Raw genomic sequence first — 21845 nt, forward strand, 5'->3', positions numbered from 1 at the left:
TGTTTTGCCTCCAATAAGGATTAATTTTATCTTAGTTGGGATCAAGTACAGGTACTGTTTTATTATTACAGAGAAAAGGGAATCATTTAACCATTAAATAAATCCAATAGGGCTGTTCTGCCCCAATAAGGGGTAATTATATCTTAGTTGGGATCAAGTACAGGTACTGTTTTATTATTACAGAGAAAAGGGAATCATTTAACCATTAAATAAACCCAATAGGGCTGTTCTGCCCCCAATAAGGGGTAATTATATCTTAGTTGGGATCAAGTACAGGTACTGTTTTATTATTACAGAGAAAAGGGAATCATTTAACCATTAAATAAACCCAATAGGGCTGTTCTGCCCCCAATAAGGGGTAATTATATCTTAGTTGGGATCAAGTACAGGCACTGTTTTATTATTACAGAGAAAAAGGAAATCATTTGTAAAAATTTTAATTATTTGCTTATAATGGAGTCTATGGGAGATGGCCTTTCCGTAATTCTGAACTTAAGGATAAGGGATCCCATACTTGTACTAAATCTGAGATTTTGAAATGAAGCTCAGATAAAGACTCTAGAGCAGTTCTTTCCAAATTGTGGGGCTACTTTTCCTTAATGGGTTCCAGAGCAGTATCTTGAAGGCCCAGACTCAACACTCATGCAAATAATGTGTTTAACTTGGGTGATTCCCGCAGTTTGCAATGAAAAAGCATTTTTTGGACGTTTTGTTGGCTACAGAGCAATTGATTTTGAGCAGGTAACAAAAAGTTCACGAGATGTTATCCAAATATTATATAAAGGATTATCACAATAACAATAGTAACTTGAATATTTGACCACTACTGTTGCAATGATCATGGGTCTACTATGCTTATAGAACCCATCATTTTTCATTTTTCTACTATTATTATCCATCTATGCTTTTGTTGTTTCTCAGGAACACTATGTAACTTGGTTTAAAAATAGATTGAATTGGAACCTGCAAAAATTTGATTAACATTCCACAATTTATTTTGGTAGTTTGTAATATAAAATCACTGGGGAATATTATAAATAACAGGTTTGTTGGATTTCTTCATATCTAGATTCCGCTTTCTTTAAATAACATTTGAACTGTTTTGGCTTTGGGCTAAAACTAATTAGTGCTCAAAAATATTGAATTCAGCTTTAGACATTTCAGCCTTAGAATTAAACGTAAAAATAAGTTACTTTTAATGTCTGTACAGGATAAAGAATTTAAACTTTTTGATAAAAGTTTAATTACGATTTAGTAGGATAAGGGTCATCACTTACCCACATTTTTGTTTAGTTTGATCCTTCCAAATATTCAATCTAGGGTCCCCAACCTTTCTTACTCGTGAGCCACAGTCAAATGTAAAAAGACTTGGAGAGCAACACAAGCACCATAAAAGTTCATGGAGGTGCCAAATAAGGGCTGTGATTGGCTATTAGGCAGCCTCCATGCACCCTATCAGCTTACAGGGGCTTTATTTGGTAGGAAATCTTGTTTTTATTCAACCAAAACTTGCCCCCAAGTCAGGAATTCAAAAATAACTCCCTGGTTTGGGGGCACTGAGAGCAACATCCAAGGGGTTGGGGAGCAACGTGTTGCCCCTGAGCCACTGGTTGGGGATCACTGATCTAGGATATACTGGAGGAATTAGTGGTAAGATATGGGAATATTTTAGGAGCTGATATGACGCAGTAAGTAGAGTAAACACTTTTAATATTGGACTCACCACAAGTATATAAATATTCTGAGCAGTATCTAAAAGAATTAAGTCTAAAACAACTGGACTTTTCTGAGTTTTTCTTGAAAACGTTTCAGAAAATTCTGAGCTAAGAAACAGCAATAAATATCCGTTTAAGGTGGGAGATGAAAGAGAATATGAGTGGCCTGAGTCTGGCAGTGGCTATGAGATTAATGGAAGAAAGGACCAGGAACATATGAAGACACGAGTACATTCTTATTCAGGCTCTTGTACATTAAGTAATATATGAGTTTCAAAAAATCATTCTTGAACACTATATAGCCTACGGTTTCCTTCTGATAACACTTAAAGCTTAAATTCATTTCCATTGTGCTATTCTTGATGCTTCCTCTCATGTTATGTTTCCGAACATCATATTTTTCAACTTTATTCTATCTGGTTGTCAACTCAACCCTATAATCATAATATACTGCATTGCCATTCTTGTTGACTTTATCTATGGCTCATTTTCTCTCGCTGCACTTTCCATCTAATTCTGTAGATCACTGTCAGCCCCAATGATAGAGCAAACCTTCCACGCCACATTAGAGGTTTCCATGCTGACTGCTACCCTTATCCCGATGACTTCAGTGTAAATATAAATGATGTATTCTTCAAATGCCCTTCCTTTGTTTCCTTCCAACGTTTTTTTAACCTTGATTAATATTTGCCATTTTTGTAGTTATATGAATATGAATTACAGGTATAGGACCCGTTATCCAGAATTCTTGGGACCAAGGGTATTCCGGATAAGGGGTCTTTCCGTAATTTGGATCTCCATACCTAAAGTCTACTAAAAAATCAATAACACATTAATTAACCCCAATAGGATTGTTTTGCATCCAATAAGGATTATTTATATCTTAGTTGGGATCAAGTACAGGTACTGTTTTATTATTACAGAGAAAAGGGAATCATTTAACCATTAAATAAACCCAATAGGGCTGTTCTGCCCCCAAATAAGGGGTTAATTAATATCTTAGTTGGGATCAAGTAACAGGTACTGTTTATTATTACAGAGAAAAGGGATCATTTAACCATGAAATTAAACCCAATAGGGCTGTTCTGCCCCAATATACGGGGTAATTTATATCTTAGTTGGGATCAAGTACCAGGTACTGTTTTATTATTACAGAGAAAAGGGAATCATTTAACCATGAAATAAACCCAATAGGGCTGTTCTGCCCCAATAAGGGGTAATTATATCTTAGTTGGGATCAAGTACAGGTACTGTTTTATTATTACAGAGAAAAGGGAATCATTTAACAATTAAATAAACCAAATAGGACTGTTCTGCCCCCAATAAGGGGTAATTATATCTTAGTTGGGATCAAGTACAGGTACTGTTTTATTATTACAGAGAAAAGGGAATCATTTAACCATTAAATAAACCCAATAGGGCTGTTCTGCCCCCAATAAGGGGTAATTATATCTTAGTTGGGATCAGTTACAAGGTACTGTTTTATTATTACAGAGAAAAGGGAATCATTTAACCATGAAATAAACCCAATAGGGCTGTTCTGCCCCCAATAAGGGGTAATTATATCTTAGTTGGGATCAGTTACAAGGTACTGTTTTATTATTACAGAGAAAAGGGAATCATTTAACCATTAAATAAACCCAATAGGGCTGTTCTGCCCCCAATAAGGGGTAATTATATCTTAGTTGGGATCAAGTACAGGTACTGTTTTATTATTACAGAGAAAAGGGAATCATTTAACCATTAAATAAACCCAATAGGATTGTTCTGCCCCCAATAAGGGGTAATTATATCTTAGTTGGGATCAGTTACAAGGTACTGTTTTATTACAACACAGAAAAAATAAATCAGTTTTAAAATTATTTGATTAAAATGGAGACTATGGGATACCTGTATATACCGAGGCACATAAACATTTGATTTTAAAAAAATTAACAAACCAAATCCAATGACATATCATATTTATTGTATTCATGTGTTTTTATTGGGGTTATTCCAGGATGATGCTTTTTGTGAACATGCTTGCTTTAGAGAGGCAGTTTTAGCAGGACATACCAAAAAATACTTTTCTGAGAGATGATTGTTTATGGGTAAAACCTGATTTTTGGGAAAGACTTTCTTTTTGACAAGAGGACCATTTGGAAGGGGAACTCATATTTGTCATGCTCTGATGTCAATGAATACTGAGCTCCCTTAAAGAGGAACACTGGCTTCCGAACCAAAATTTCTTAAAGAGTCCAATGCAACACAGAAACCCCTAATATACCTATCACTGTAATCTGTTCCTTTAAAAAGTATAAATAAACTCAATTTTATATGTTGAAACCCAGTTGCAAAACAGTTCTTCTTTTTCTACATCATTTGAAATCCTGGCAGGGGAGGAGGGACTAAAACACTGATGTTACAAATTGTAACAACTTGTTCGCAGCTTACAGACAGCATGCAGGAACTACATAACCCACAATGCATTGCACTGTGATGTTCCTTTCCCTATTGACCTCATGTGTGCTTGTTGGATTTGGAGGATGCAGGTTAAAGGCAGGCTGAGGACAGTTGACCACTGAAACTTTTTTATTTTTTTTGAGTCTCAAAGTATTCAGCCAGATCAGCAGGAGAACAGGGGGTGGGGCTTAGGGAACTGTTTCAAACCATATTATTACATTAAATAACATGAAAAGCCTACATATTTTTAACTAATGTTGTTGCTTGAAATTATGTTTACTTTTCAAAAAGTTTTATTTGTGCTTGGGTGGAGTTCCCCTTTAAGATAAATATACAATATATATTTTATACTTATGATCTTTACCTCCTTAATTACCTTCTTCTATGGTTGTATGTTCTACTTTGACTCTTGTGTCTTGGGTACTTAGCAACAAGCATTGATCATTAACAACCCTAATAATACTGAATAGTGATGAGCGAATCTTTTCACCAGGCATGGATTCGCAGCGAATTGCCGCATTTCGCCATTGTCGAATTGTTTTGAGAAACCTTTGTGAAATTTTGCCATGGAAAAATTCTGCGCATGGAATTTTTTTTGTTGCGCGTCAAACCGAGCGCCATGGCGTCAAAAAAGGGTGCAGTTACATAGTTACATAGTTACATAGGGTTGAAAAAAGACCATTGTCCATCAAGTTCAACCCATCCGAGTAAACCCAGCACACAACCTGTGTAAAAAAAAGGCACAGTCGTGTTAATATTGGGCGCGGTTGTGTCAAAAAAGCACGGGCGACAAAAAACGATAGACGCCGGCGACAAAAAAATTGATGCGGGCGACAAAAAAAAAAAACGCGTGCCAAATAGTTTTGCAAATTTTCTTGCCATTTCGCAAATTTTATGGCGAAGCAAAACGGGACAGATTCGCTCATCACTAATATTGAAATCTCTCAATTTGAATGTTACTGGGGTGGTGACTGAATTAACAAAAAATGTTCTGTTCTCACTCCCTCTCTCTAATATTTTGATAAAGGCGTCCAACACATAAGTGCCGGGTACTAGGCAAACAAACAGGTTAACTTCCGTGTTTTGTTGTTCGTACTTATCCTGCGGCACATCCAACGTGAGGTGCAAAAACCATGAACTGTATGTATGATTACCATGGGCTTTCAGTAAATAATTGCTTTTTTTCTGGTTTAAGCAACTTGGTCTATTCAGTTCACCAACAACATCATTTATTTCTTTTCAATTTGTTCAGCAGAAATTCCAGCTTAGGGATAAAAGGTTTTCCCTTACTCAAGTATCTGAGAGGCAACATAATGTACAGTATAGTGCTGTCAGAACTAAGTAAAAAAGAAAGGGTGAAAAATAGAGTGCAGCACAGATACGTAAAGAAAAACATTCTCGAAATGTGAAAAATGCCTTTAGTGTTTTTAGATTCCATTCCATAGAAACCATTCATTTTTTGGGTGGGGGGGGAGGTGTCAAACCAAAACATATATTATCCAAAATAAAATTTTACTCCTATGTCATACCATAGAGGACATGTCAAAATCAAAATTCAAAAATGATATAATTGAATAACACTGAGGTAGGTAATTCTTGGGAAATTTAAATTGCCATTTGTGTCATTTTTTTTAATCGTTTTTTTCAGCTGGAAAAAATTTTAAAGCAAATTTTGTGGAAAAAATTTTGATTTTGGGGAAACACAGAATTTCTCCGCAAATTCATGCCTACCTAAAAAATTCACTCAGGAATCTGCCTTCATGACATCACCAGACACAGCTTTCCACAGTCCCGCCACCATTGTGGGGACAAACATGGGTAGAGCTCTGATGTATTTTTACTAGTGATGAATCTGTACCGTTTTGCTTTGCCGTAAAATTTCCGAAACGGCAAAAAATCAGCGAAACGCGTTTGTGGAACAATTTTTTTGTTGCGCCTGTCTTTTTTTGTCACACCTGTCATTTTTGACATGACCGCACCTATCTTTATGCAATCACACCCATTTTTACACAACCACGGCTTTTTTTGCTGCTCAACAAATTTTTTGCAGTGATTTTTCACGGCAGTGTTGAATTGCGGGCATTGGCTGTGAATCCATGCCTGACGAAAACATTTGATCATCAGTAATTTTTAGTAGTGATGAGCGAATTTTTTCGTCAGGCATGGATTTGCAGCGAATTTCCACATTTCACCATTGTCAAATTGTTTCGCGAAACGTCCATGAAAATTTGCCACGGTAAAATTCATTGCGCAGAATTTTTTGGTCGCACATCAAATTTGGCATGGCCGCGCTAAAATGGGTGTGGTCAGGGCAAAAAAGAGCGACAAAAAAATAGCTGCGGCAACAAAAAAGACGTAGGTGACAAAAAAATCGAGCAACAAATGCGGTTCACAAATTTTTCGCTGTTTCAGCTATTTTTTTGTCGCCCTTGTTATTTTGTACACGCCCGCGCCCAGTTTTTACATGGCCACACCCCTTTTTGCCCTGACCACACCCATTTTGGCGCGGCCATGTAAAAAGTGGGTACAAAAAAAACAAGGGCGACAAAAAAATAGCCGCGGCAACAAAAAAGACGCGAGGAAGCGAAACAGGACAGATTTGCTCATCATTACTAACAAGTACAAACACCAAGTTTGAGCACATTATTCACCTTTAGGGTAACGTTTAATTTGTACTAGAATGGGCGATTCTATTGGTCTTCATTTTTTATTTTTTTATTTTTATAGATTTTTTACTATCTGCCTTTCTCCTCAGACTCTTTCCAGCTTTCACATGGGGATCACTGACCCCGGCAGCCAAAAACTATTGCTCTGTGAGGCTCCAGTTTTATTGTTGTTGTTACTTTTTATTACCTCTTTAGAGAAGGCAACTAGGTTTATAGAATACTGATTAAATTAAGGTATAATGGCTGGAAACATGCTGTGTGTAATTGGACACAGAACTGGCTGAAAGATTATACCGATCACCAAAATGTTTCATCAGGTAAGATTTATGGGGGAATTATTCATTTTGCCTTCCGTGAATATTTTCACAAAACCGCTATAAAATTTTCTTGGTCAATTTTACTGCAAATAAAAGGCCAATTAGACTCCAATTTATTCTGTGAATAAAAAGTTCTTGTGAAAGAAAAATTCATCAAGGATAGAGATGAGTGAAATTTTTCACCAGGTTTTACTGGGGAAAAAAAATGCCCATTTTTCAGTGAAGCAAAACGGGACAGATTCACCCATCACAAATCAAGGAAAAAGTTGTCATGAAAAACGCCCATACAGGGGAATGTAATAAAAGTCGTAAACAGAAAAAAATGAGTTTTGCCATGTAATTTTCTTCATTAGACATGTTATTGCATTGAGAATTTTAATTGTGCATTGCAAACTTTTAAGGTATGGTTTAAGGTGGTGTAATCTTTTGGAACAAGTATAACTTTTTCATTAAGAAGTTTTCTTACATATAGGGACAGATTTATCAAAGTATGAGTTCAAATCCCGAAATGGGAAAAATTCCGATTAAATACGATAATTTCTGATGATCGGAAATGTCACAAAAATGCTTACAAAAAATCGTAATAGTCACGATAATATTGTAATGGCGTTCCGAAAGTCACAGTATGTCTGTATCTGAACGATTGTAAATGGTGGGAAAACCTTTCTGTCTTTGATCCTTCTGTGCATGATTTTGGAAGCCTCCCATAGGGCTCAATGGCACTCTGCAGCTCCAACCCGGCCCAAGGAAAGTCTCCCATAGGGCTCAATGGCACTCTGCAGCTCCAACCCAGCCCAAGGAAAGCCTCCCATAGGGCTCAATGGCACTCTGCAGCTCCAACCCGGCCCAAGGAAAGTCTCCCATAGGGCTCAATGGCACTCTGCAGCTCCAACCCGGCCCAAGGAAAGCCTCCCATAGGGCTCAATGGCACTCTGCAGCTCCAACCCGGCCCAAGGAAAGTCTCCCATAGGGCTCAGTGGCACTCTGCAGCTCCAACCCGGCCCAAGGAATGTCTCCCATAGGGCTCAATGGCACTCTGCAGCTCCAACCTGGCCCAAGGAAAGTCTCCCATAGGCCTCAATGGCACTCTGCAGCTCCAACCCGGCCCAAGGAAAGTCTCCCATAGGGCTCAATGGCACTCTGCAGCTCCAACCCGGCCCAAGGAAAGTCTCCCATAGGGCTCAATGGCACTCTGCAGCTCCAACCTGGCCCAAGGAAAGTCTCCCATAGGGCTCAATGGCACTCCGCAGCTCCAACCCGGCCCAAGGAAAGTCTCCCATAGGGCTCAATGGCACTCTGCAGCTCCAACCCGGCCCAAAGAAAGTCTCCCATAGGGCTCAATGGCACTCTGCAGCTCCAACCCGGCCCAAAGAAAGTCTCCCATAGGGCTCAATGGCACTCTGCAGCTCCAACCCGGCCCAAGGAAAGTCTCCCATAGGGCTCAATGGCACTCTGCAGCTCCAACCCGGCTCAAGGAAAGTCTCCCATAGGGCTCAATGGCACTCTGCAGCTCCAACCCGGCCCAAGGAAAGTCTCCCATAGGGCTCAATGGCACTCTGCAGCTCCAACCTGGCCCGAGGAAAGTCATCATACCGAAGCTTGAGTGAATCCAAAGCTTGAATGAATCCGAAACGTTCATACTTGTTGCGACAAATATGATTTTGTCGCACAAATTGTTGTGCAAATTGTCCCAAAGTACTAAAAAGTCGCGAAAAATACGCACAGTACGAAAACTTTGAAAAAATATAATTTTTTTTGTATTCGGAAACAATCGTACTTCGATGTGTACACACTGTGTGCTGTTGAAAAACAATAACATTCACAAACGTTTCACAAAAGCCCATAAAAAATTCACAGAAAGGCAAATTTGTTGCATTGTGAATATTTTTCCATTGCCAAGTTTTATTACATAGACTCCATAGACTTCATACATCTTGCACAGAAAAATTTGCTGAGAGAAAAGCCACTGCAGAAAACTATTGACTTTAATGCATTTCATACAACTTTGCTGATCACTAATGGATAACAAAGAGCAGTGATAAACAGAATATTTTCTAGTTGGATCGATGTTATTAGTAGAGTGCTACAGGGGTCTGTCCTTGGATGAATGCTTTTTTATTTCTCCATTAATGACCTTGAGGTTGGGATTACAAAACTGCCTGTTTTCACTGATGACACTAAATTGTACAAACTATAGAATCCATGCAGGATGTTTATACTTTGCAGAGAGATTTTATTAAATTTCAGAACTGGGGTCTAGTATTGGTATATACAAGGTTATGCATTGGCACAAGTGCCACTTGTGCTTAAAGCAATGTTGTTGGAGGGATAGAAACATACATTTGCCGCTAAATAGGTTCCTGCTAAGGCCTGACCTTGAATATAAAATGCAGTTATGGGGGGCCAGTCCTCAAGAAATATATTACAGGAAAGTAGCCGGAAAGATTGGAGCGATGGAAATGAATTTATTAAACGAGGAAAGATGGTCAAAGTTGAGTCTAGAGAAGGGGGAGCTTGATTAGTCTTTTCTTTTTAAAAGCATTAATCTCTTTTTCATATTAACATGTTAATAGTGATGAGCGAATATGTCCCGTTTCGCTTCGCTGAAAATTGCGTGAATCTTTGAAAAGATTTGAGTGGAACTTTTTTGGACACGCTAATTGGTGCGTGACCAAATTTTTTGGCGGCAGTCATTTTTTTACGCGTGAGACAATATTTTTGTTTACATAGGCGTAGCGCAGCGAATGTTGGTGTCTGTTTCGCAAAACAATTATCCAATGGCGGAAATTCGCTGTAAATCCATGCCTGGCATATTATTTCGCCCATCACTACATATTAACAGGGATAAATAACAATAGGCTATCTGTAGTGATGAGCGAATCTGTCCCATTTCGCTTCCCCCGAAAAATTCGCAAAATGGCGAAAAATTCGAGAAACGGTAACTAATTTTTTGATGCCGCGACAATTTATTTTGGCTCCGCGACTATTTATTTTAACGCCGTGACTATTCTTTGACTCCGCAACTATTTATTCTGACGCTGTGCCTATTTATTTTGACGAGCAACAATTCTTTTGACGAGTCAATTTTTCCGCAGAGAATCTTTTCATCCGTTTCGCGAAACAATCCCCCAATGCCAAAACGGGGAAATTCGCCACATCACTAGCTATCTGTTTAGAGTTTGGGAGTAGAATATGAAAAATGTAATGATGACGCGAACAGCGAAAAATTTGTGAAATGCATTGAAGTCGAAAAGTGACTTTTTTACTTTTTTGACTCCACATGCATTAAAATCAATGGGCTTTTTTTTGCTGTGACTTTTTTGCCTCTGCAGCATTTTTATTTTACCGACTTTTTTGCCTTGGTGACATTTTTGTCTTGCCGATTTTTTTGTCTCTGTGAATTTTTTTCTCTGCACATTTTTTCAGCTAATGCCAAAATATGGAATTTCGCATGCCTGCCAAAAAAATTGGGTCATCACTGTTGGGGAACAGAATCTCCTCCTGAACCAATGACAATGTTAAAGATGAGAAAACATGTGGAACTGATTTAAAAGGTTTGTAAAATGAAAGATTTCAGGAAATAATTTCATAAAGTCTATTTCATATACGTCACAAGAAATATTTATTTTAATTTCAACAAAATTGAGCAAATCTGTCCCGTTTCACTTTGCTGAAAAATTCACGAAACGACTGGAAAATTTGCAAAAATTCATCAAAATGCGTTTGTTGTGTGACTTTTTTGTCGCCTGAGTCTTTTTTTTTGTGTGTGTGTGTCTTTTTTGCCATGACCGTGCCTATTTTGACATGACTGTGCCCATTTTGCCGCGACTGCGCCCATTTTGCTGCCACCGTGCCCAACTTGACGCAACTGAGTGTTTTCTTTTTGATGCATGGTGAATTTTTCCATGGCTAATTTTCACAGAATGTTCGCAAAACAACCCGCCAATGAAGAAAAGCGGAAATTCAATGCGAATCCATGCCTGACGAAAAAATTCGCTCATCGCTAGTCATTAGCATAATGTCATGTGAATTCTGGGTAAATCTTATAAATGTGAGCACCATGCTTTTGCAAAAAGGGAACAGTAAATGGGATGTTAAACCGGTATTTTTTTGTTGTTGCTGTTGAGTTTTTTGGTTCTGAGAAATCACATTTTAAAAACAATTAGTTAATAATGAATTTGGAATTTGCAATAATAATAACAACTGCTCACGTTGGGAAGTATTAAAATACATAGAATGCGAATAGCCCATTTAGAAACCCTACAACTAAATAAATAAATAGATTAAGTGTACCCTATACAGGAGATAGTTACAATAAGAATCATTTGGCCTCATGTTGCAGATTGTGATCTGAAGATCGTGACCTTTTTTTGTGATAATGACTTAATTACAATGAAACATTCAGCCCATTAAAGCAGCAGGACTGTGCACGGTTCTATTGATGCAGCAACAAAATGTGCCGACATATTAAAAAGGGCTGTAGGAGCATTACTGTACATCTCATTAAGCTCGATGTCTGAACCTTTCACCTAGGATTTAACTAATCATGCATGGAAAGGTTCCAATTATCATTCCTATGAAGGTGGTGGTGGGGAATGTAAGGCAAAATAATATACTAATAATCAGATACTTTGGTTTATCAATAAAACAAACACAATCATTATGTTGTTTTAGCATGAGATGAGCCTCTTCTCTTTTTTATTTGTTAGTTTATATCTTACAGCCCACAGACAGATTCTTGCAGTGCTGTACACAATCATTTCCATACAACCTTCCTGGTATAAAAGCAGCACAAGAGACAAAAGGCAAGATGTATTACTTGTATTGTTCTGCTTATTAAACTGCATTTAGAGAGCAACATTCAATACAGTACCGACAAATACAAACCCTGTCTAATGCAATGCATTCCTGCTTCTCCTGCTTGATATCCTCATATATCTTCAAGGGCTTTTCAAACTACTTGAACCAATACATACAACCTGAACCAATACCAGTGGGGTGGTTACAAAACTGTACCTTTATCTCCATGCTTGCCTCTTTACTCCCATTATTGTCCCATTTTTCTGCTTCTTGACTTTGTCTTTCCTCTATGTTTTCTTTCACCTATATTTGCCCAGTCCTCTTAAAACTGTCCCACTCTTCCCACTGGCATATAAAATGCATTCCTGCTTCTCCTACTACATATCCTCATATATCTTCAAGGGCTTTTCAAACTACTTGAACCAATACATACAACCTGAACCAATACCAGTGGGGTGGTTGCAAAACTGGAGAACCATGTAGAAAATGGAGAACCTTTTTCTCTATGGTTGCCTCTTTAATACCTTTATTGTCCCATTTTTCTTTCTTTCTTTCTTTCTCTCTCTCTTTTTCTTTCTTTCTTTCCTTCTCTCTCTCTCTCTCTCTCTCTCACTCTTTCTCTCTCTTTCTTTCTTTCTTTCTTTCTTTCTTTCTTTCTTTCTTTCTTTCTTTCTTTCTTTCTTTCTTTCTTTCTTTCTTTCTTTCTCTCTCTTTCTTTCTTTCCTTCTCTCTCTCTCTCTCTCTTTCTTTCTTTCTTTCTTTCTTTCTCTCTCTTTCTTTCTTTCCTTCTCTCTCTCTCTCTCACTCTCTCTCTCTCTCTCTCTCTCTTTCTTTCTTTCTTTCTTTCTTTCTTTCTACTCTTACAACTGTCCCACTCTTCCCACTAGCATATAGCTTTTTCAACTGTTCTTTAAACTGTACGTAATAACCACCCTCTGTGCAAAACCCTGAGGCAAAATGTCATACTTGTGATACTGAAGGAGCAAACTTCCTGTCTATGGCCTGGTCATGTCCTCAGATGGTCCAGTTTTGCTCAGAGGTCACTGATCTAGTGATGAGCAAATCTGTCCCATTTTTTGTCTCAGCAACATTTTTTCTTGGTGACTCTTCTGTCTTGGTGATTAAACTCATGTTAAATTTACTTTAATGGCATGGGGAACATACCAAAGATTTTTCAAATTATGGAGCATGTTGTAGGAGACTGGATTGGTAGGCCAAGGAACATGAAAAAGGCTTATCTCATAATTCAGTTCCAGATTTTTCCAAAAAGCCATATGCAATTCAATGAAACCATAAGGTTTATGTGATAATATATCATCAAGGGTAAATAATAAATTAGATTGATGCAAAAGGAATAGTAAACCACCAGTGACGGGCAAATAATTTGCCAGGCATGGATTCACAACGAATTTCCATGTTTCACCATTGACGTTATTTTTGGGGGAAATGGCCGACAAAACCCCCCGCGGAAAAAATTATCGCTGCAATAATTTTTTTTTGATGCGTTGCATTTTCCCCCTTTCACCAATTGTTTGCTGTTTCGCAAATGGGACAGATTCACTCATCACTATAAACCATAACTGGTATAAATATTAATTGAGATAGGGTAGTGATATGGGGGGTAGAATTTACAGATAACCAATGTCATTTTTCTACTTTATTTAGACTACGAAATGCCAAAATGCTTAATGGTCTCCCCTTGCTCCATATGAATCATTTGATATAACTGACTTAATTTAAAAAATTAATTAGATGTTAGACGAGTGCCATATGAGTGTAGGATGCCTACCTTGAAGAGCTGGGGTACAAAAGTGTTTTAATGAAGATTTATGTCCTATTTAACATATCGACAGGCTCTTTCATTCTACAATAACGTGTATTTAGAATAGAAGCTTCTGTAACGCAATCCCGGCCAATCTTTCCTCTCATTATATTTTCATTGTTTTGTTTTCGCTTCCAATGATTAAAATTAAATCGCTTCCTATTATATATTACAGATGTCCTTGCTAATAAAACAAACAACCAAACTCTATTCTAAATCCAATAACGGATCGATAGATTTGCCGGCCAAAACAAATGTAAAAATAAATAATTCAGCTTCTCGGCGAATGTTTTGATTCCCCTTTTTATACAAACTATACTTTGTGCAAATTGCTTTTCTTCTCATGATTTAAAAAGTTTTAATTTGCAATTGATCTTTTTTTTTTTTTGGCGGAACCCGATTATTGTGTTAGCTTGGATTGAAATCTTTGTGCAATGTGAAGCATAAATGATAGAATGAGCCAAGTGAAATTTTAGTTAATAGTTTTTTTTCATACATTTTTCATAGATAAAGAGACTACGTGGCTCATTTACCATGTATGGGGCAATGTCTAAAGTGCTAAAATGGTTCAAAACATCCAGAGGCCTTGATAATAAGTCCCCCTATAATAAATAAGCTCCAGATAAAGAGAGATACTGGATAAAGGCGACCTTACAGGGGTCAATATTGGCTATTGACATGATTACTCTAGTAAGACTAAACTGCTTATCAGCTTAAGGGTGAAGACACACGGAGCTACTAGTAGCAGCTATTTGTCACGGCTACTAAAATAGACAATGCTGATTAGTGATGAGCGAATTTTTTCACCAGGCATGGACTCGCAGCGAATTTCTGCATTTTGCCATTGGTGAATTGTTTTGCGAAACTTCTGTGAAAATTCGCCATGGAAAAATTTGCCGCGCGTCAAATTGGGCATGGTCTCGTCAAAAAAGGGCGCAGCTGTGTCAAATCGGGTGCGATCACGTTAAAAAAAAGGGCGCGGTCACATCAAAAAAAGGGTCGCCACAAAAAATAGACGTGGGCGACAAACAACAGACACAGGCAACAAAAAAGATGTGGGAGACAAAAAAATCGTGCAACAAATGTGTTTTGCAAATGTTTCACCGTTTCGCGAATTTTCTTGCCGTTTCGCAAATTTTATGACGAAGCTAAACGGGACAGATTCGCTCATCACTAATGCTGAGCATTTACTGATAATTGTCTCTACGTGTGTTTTAGCAGATGCAATTCTCAGTATTGTCTATGGCAGGGGATTTTTTGGAGTTTAATAGTCGGGAAAAAGTAACCGCTACTAGTTGCTCTATGTGCCTTCACCCTAAGGGCAGTGGCACATGAGAAGATTAGTCGCTTCATGATAAATCTTTGTTACCTCAGGCAACTAATCTCCCCGCAATGCCATCCCACCGGCAAGAATATAAATCGCCGGTGGGATGGCATACTTCCTTGAGAGGCAACTTCGGGCAACTTTGGGAAAAAAAAGCAACACATATGCTATCCCACCGGACATTTGCATTCTTGTCGGTGGGATGGCCTGTCAAGGATATTAGTAGCCCACGGTAATGAAGATTTATCGCAGGCGATTAATCTCAACGCGTGCCACTTCCCTAAGACACACTTAAAGCCCAATTTCCATTAAGCACTAAAGGGACCAAAATGGTACCCCTTAGTGCTCATTCAATTAGGACCATTGTTTGGGGACTTGCTTTGCTTTTTCCTATACTTAGGAGGTACAGGGCTCCTTTGCAGCTTGCAAAGGGCGTTGAGGAGCAGAAGGGGGATGCCTACCAGGGCTGGGATTAGGGGAAGGCAGAAGAGGCATGTGCCTAGGGTGCAATGCAGGGGGGAGAAGGGGTTGTTAGACATCTGTCTGCCTACCCCTACTCCATGTCCCACCACAACCAACTTACTGGTGCTTGTCTCCCCCTTATTGGTGGTTGTTCCTGCATCTCATCAAAGGCTGTGCACTCCCACCCTAACAAGGGTGGGTAGCAGTGGTGAGTAGTGATGAGCAAATCTGTCCCATTTCGCTTTGCCCAAAAAATTGTGAATCTTTCAAAAGATTTGTGAAATGGCGAAAAATTTGCGTAACGGCGAACATGTTGCACGTCAATTGTCACCCGCGGCTATTATTTTGTCGTGCGGCTATTCTTTTGTCGCCCGCAGCTATTCTTTTGTCGCCCGCAGCTATTCTTTTGTTGCCCGTGGATATTCTTTTGTCGCCCGCGGCTATTCTTTTGTCGTGCGGCTATTCTTTTGTTGTGCGGCTATTCTTTTGTCGTGCGGCTATTCTTTTGTCGCCCACGGCTATTCTTTTGTTGTACGGCTATTCTTTTGTCGTGCGGCTATTCTTTTGTCGCCCGTCGCTATTCTTTTGTTGTGCAGCTATCCTTTTGTCCTGCGGCTATTCTTTTGTCGCCCGCCGCTATTCTTTTGTTGTGCGGCTATTCTTTTGTCGCCCGCCGCTATTCTTTTGACGTCCCACTGCTATTCTTTTTGACGCACGACTATTCTTTTTACGCGGGCGACAATTTTTGGATGCGCAGAGAACATTTCTTTTTTTGCGAAACAAATGCGGAAATTCGCCGCAAATCCATGCCTGCCGAAACATTTTGCCCATCACTAGTGGCGAGGTGGCTGGGTTGCCTTGGGTGCACGGCCAGCTAGGCCTGGTGCTGATGCCTACACTCCCCATGAATACAATTCCGCTGAATGCCACAAGTGCTGATGACTAAGGACAGGTGACTAAGTGGGAAAAAAAGTTTTTCAGTGTTAGAACTATTTTGCTTTTCATTTGTAACCCCCCCGGTAACCCCCCCGGTACTATTGATAAAGGACTTGACATTTTCCCAGCCTCCGTGATTATATTTATATTATTGAAATATAATGTAGAGATCCATACAGTTTATATTAGGATTTTTACCTGTAGAATCAATCAAAAAGGTACAAAAAAATGTGATTTCTAATTGCAATACTGTATACTTACTTCTGAGGGGCTGTATTTGTTATGATGTGTTTTTTGTATTGAACACATTTCTTTTTTTACTCATTGGTTTTGACTGTGCAGATACTTTTTGCTCTCTTGGATTTATTTTTTGGAGTCACTAAATGGATTTTCTCCAGTGTTTTTGCACCTCTATTGTTTACTATATTAGCCGGCGTGCGCTCTTACATTTTGCTGTAAAGAGAAGGAGAGCTGTCCATTAAACTGAGCAGTTATTTTATGAAGGTTGGCATAGTGGGAATGGCAATCAATCATAACACACTTATAGCTCATCTATGCAACCTGACAATATGGTTCTTTAAACCGTACCTTGCCTCATCATTTAACCTCCCATAAAAACTGCCACACTTAATATGGTTAATTGCTTAACGGGATGTACGCTTTATCTACAAGCATTTAATCTATCTACCGTATGCCCGTAATTGGCTCAGATTTTTACTTGTACTAAGTTATAAACAATGGTATTTCTATAGTACTGTCTTGTCCTTGTCAAGGGGGTTAGATGCCTACCCTTCAGTCTAATATTTTTCAAACTTTTAAAGGGAACATAATCATTCCTATTCCTCTGACTTTGGGACACTCTTAATGCACCAACTACTATGGTTAGTTGGCGGGGACTATTTAATTCATATGGGCCCTTGCTAAAGTGGTGGAGGAAGCACATTGTTGTTCATTCATAACTATCACATGCAAAACAGACTGGGTTCTTAAAGGGATACTCTCATGGGAAAACATGTTTTTTTTAAAAAAAACATCAGTTAATAGAGCTTCTCCAGAAGAATCCTGCATTGTAATCTGTTTTTCTGTAGCCATATTCTTCATTTCCCAGGGTGCCACAGCCATGTGACTTATGCTCTGATAAACTTCACTCACACTTTACTGCTGCGCTGCAAGTTGGAGTGATATCCGCCCACTCACCCCCAGCAGCCAATCAGCAGAACAATGGGAAGGGAGCAAGATAGTAGCTCCCAGTAGGTATCAGAATAGCACTCAATAGTAAGAAATCCAAGTCCGGCTTGGGACTCCTCCAGTTACATGGGAGTAGGAGAAACAATAGGTTAGCTGAAAGCAGTTCTAATATGTAGTGCTTGCTCCTTTTGAAAGCTCAGACTCAGGCACACTTTACTGCTGCGCTGCAAGTTGGAGTGATATCCCCCTCACCCCCAGCAGCCGATCAGCAGAACAATGGGAAGGGAGCAAGATAGCAGCTCCCAGTAGGTATCAGAATAGAACTGAATAGTAAGAAATCCAAGTCCGACTTGGGACTCCTCCAGTTACATGGGAGTAGGAGAAACAATAGGTTAGCTGAAAGCAGTTCTAATGTGTAGCGCTGGCTGAAAGCTCAGACTCAGGCACAATGCACTGAGATGGCGCCTACACACCAATATTACAGCTAAAAAAATACATTTGTTGGTTCAAGAATAAAATGTTAAATGTCAGAGTGAATCATTTGCTGTGTAAACAGTGTAATTAAGAAATAAAAAAGTTTACTATAAAAATGATGACAGTGTCCCTTTAAAGCATGTACAGGTTTCTTAAGGATGTACAGTCAATTTATTGAACATCAAAATTCAGAATATAAAGTTTCATTTTATCCTTTGCTTTTGATGGAGTATTTATTCTAGTAGTATTAGGGATAACAGACAAAAGCAATGTACTCATCGAATGAGGGTATAGTGTAGAGCTGATCACTTTTCTTTTCATCATGGAACAGGAATTACCCACAGTGCATCTTAACCAATGAAAAATACCTCCCTCCTCCAGGGCATTGGTCCCTCCTACGGGACTTCCTGCAACTTAACTTTTTCCACATCCATAAAAGTGCTTTAGATATTAACAAATATGAGATTACTAGGGGGAAAAAAACGTATATAATCTGAAATGCCCTTTACTGCATGTGTATGTGTGTATAGATATATTTCTCTAGAACAGAATGCCAAATATTTATTATTATATTTCCATTGTTTGGATGTGTACACAGCAACAGAGTATGTTTTCCCTTTGATTATGAGCCCAGAGAGCTTTGCCTGAGAACAAAAGAATTTTCAAATACAAGAAAAAAAAAGATTCCCTGAAGCCCAGTTATTTCCTGTCGGCAAATTCACGGAGATGAGATATTTCTCTAGTAAAATATATCATATTTGTAAATGTAGAACAAGTGTAAGACCTATTATATTAGTCCGTAGAATGTAATTCCACAGTAATGATGTGACTAGAGGTATGGGACCTGTTATCCAGAATTCTTGGGACCTGGGGCTTTCCAGATATAATCTGTAATTTGGATCTGCATACCTTAAGTCTGTTTAAAAAATAAATTAGACCTTAATCAAACTCAATAGGATTGTTTTGCCTCCAATAAGGGGTAATTATATCTTAGTTGGGATCAAGTACAGGTACTGTTTTATTATTACAGAGAAAAGGGAATCATTTAACCATTAAATAAACCCAATAGGGCTGTTCTGCCCCAATAAGGGGTAATTATATCTTAGTTGGGATCAAGTACAGGTACTGTTTTATTATTACAGAGAAAAGGGAATCATTTAACCATGAAATAAACCCAATAGGGCTGTTCTGCCCCCAATAAGGGGTAATTATATCTTAGTTGGGATCAAGTACAGGTACTGTTTTATTATTACAGAGAAAAGGGAATCATTTAACCATTAAATAAACCCAATAGGGCTGTTCTGCCCCAATAAGGGGTAATTATATCTTAGTTGGGATCAAGTACAGGTACTGTTTTATTATTACAGAGAAAAGGGAATCATTTAACCATGAAATAAACCCAATAGGGCTGTTCTGCCCCCAATAAGGGGTAATTATATCTTAGTTGGGATCAAGTACAGGTACTGTTTTATTATTACAGAGAAAAAGGGAATCATTTAACCATTAAATAAGCCCAATAGGGCTGTTCTGCCCCCAATAAGGGGTAATTATATCTTAGTTGGGATCAAGTACAGGTACTGTTTTATTATTACAGAGAAAAGGGAATCATTTAACCATTAAATAAACCCAATAGGGCTGTTCTGCCCCCAATAAGGGGTAATTATATCTTAGTTGGGATCAAGTACATGTACTGTTTTATTATTACAGAGAAAAGGGAATCATTTAACCATGAAATAAACCCAATAGGGCTGTTCTGCCCCCAATAAGGGGTAATTATATCTTAGTTGGGATCAAGTACAGGTACTGTTTTATTATTAAAAAGGAAAGGGAATCATTTTAAAAAAAAATGAGAATTATTTGCTAATAGTGTAGTCTAGGGGATGTGACCTATCTGTAATATGGAACTTTCTGGATAATGGGTTTCCACATAACAGACCCTATACCTGTCTTTGTAACCAAGCTCTTGACACACTTTCCCTAAGCTACCAACTGTGCCCTGGTCTAGAGCCGTATACAGTATATATAAGAAGTTGGCCAGCTAGCTTAATTATCTTATCTCCAGAGCTTCATTGGAGCTTCCTCCTGACTTGCAGTCTATACAGAGACACGGTGACAAAAATAAGTGCATTAATATTCCGTCGAAAAGTTATCCCACGGGGTGTGCTATATCTGAATGAATGGTAAATATTTATCCGTTGCCTTAATGAAGGTTATCTAATGAGAGACTTGTAGTAATCTGATGGCATGAAAACAACCATCATAAAACTCTGAGTGTGTGGAAGGACGTTGCATCCTTTAATGAACTTAAGAGAGATTGGTTTTATTCTGTGTCTGAACTAATATTTAATCCGTCTTAATTTCCAATCTCTCCAGCTCTTTTATGTGCGTTTTAAGATCCACATCTTTATGGAAAGCCTTCTTGGCATTTGTATTTACATTTATATTCTAATCTTCAGGAATGTATTATCTCCTTCTGTACTTCTGGCCTTTACCCTACTAATCAATGGTATGTCCTACAGAGCTTGTCCTAAACTAGAGGTTTCACCATGACATTTTATTATTATTATTTACACATTAAAGTACAACTATCAGCATATACTTCCAGGAACAGTGAAATATTTATTATTTCTGTCCTTTTTAAATCTAGGCACACAAGCTGTTATGTGATTTCTTTTATAAAATATCTGGTGCTCAAACATCTACTGCAGTGGTTCTCAACCTTCCTAATGCCGCAAACCTTTAATACAGTTCCTCATGTTGTGGTGACCCCCAACCATAAAATTATTTCTAAGACCATCGGAAATATGTGTTTTCCGATGGTCCTAGGCAACCCCTGTGAAAGGGTTGTTCCACCCCCAAAGGTTGAGAAGGTTGAGAACCGCTGATCTACTGCTTATGTGCCCTCTAGAAATGTAGAAGATTTAGTATGGGGCATATTCTGCCCCTCCAAAAGAGCTAATGTCAAGGAACCAGGGTCATGGACAGCCCCGGTCCCTTTTAATACAGTTCCTCATGTTGCGGTGACCCCCAACCTTAAAATTATTCCTAAGACCATCGGAAATATGTGTTTTCCGATGGTCTTAGGCAACCCCTGTGAAAGGGTCGTTCCACCCCCAAAGGTTGAGAAGGTTGAGAACTGCTGATCTACTGCTTATGTGTCCTCTAGAAATGTAGAAGATTTAGTATGGGGCATAATCTGCCCCTCCAAAAGAGCTAATGTCAAGGAACCATGGTCATGGACAGCCCTGGTCCCTTTTAAGGGTTTTAAGTAATGATCAAGAAGGAAACTGATTATGACAGGCTTTGGGCAGGTTTTTGGACAGGGTTCTTGGCAAACAGGACCAGCTTTATTAACACACAAGCAAGGCAGAAGGTAGGCACTGTCATAGGCATTGTCGTAGGTTGGGTTAACTGGCAGGAAAGACAACACTTTATTACAGCACTTGGCAATAAGGCAAGGAAGGGTGAAGGTACTGGCACATACCAGGTTACAGAAGGGAAGGCAGGTAAAAGGGCCAAGACATGGGTTAATAAGCTTTACTGTCCAGGCAAATGATCAGAGCAGGCAAAGATCAAGGCACAATATTTGAAGTGTGCACACAAGGAATCCAACATATCACACTCCGGTTTGTGCCAGCCCTTAGCTTGTCAGTGATGAAGATACATGAGTAGGGATGAGTGAAAATGTCCCGTTTTGCT

Source organism: Xenopus tropicalis, chromosome 9 (assembly GCF_000004195.4).
Source record: "Xenopus tropicalis strain Nigerian chromosome 9, UCB_Xtro_10.0, whole genome shotgun sequence".
NCBI lineage: Eukaryota > Metazoa > Chordata > Amphibia > Anura > Pipidae > Xenopus > Xenopus tropicalis.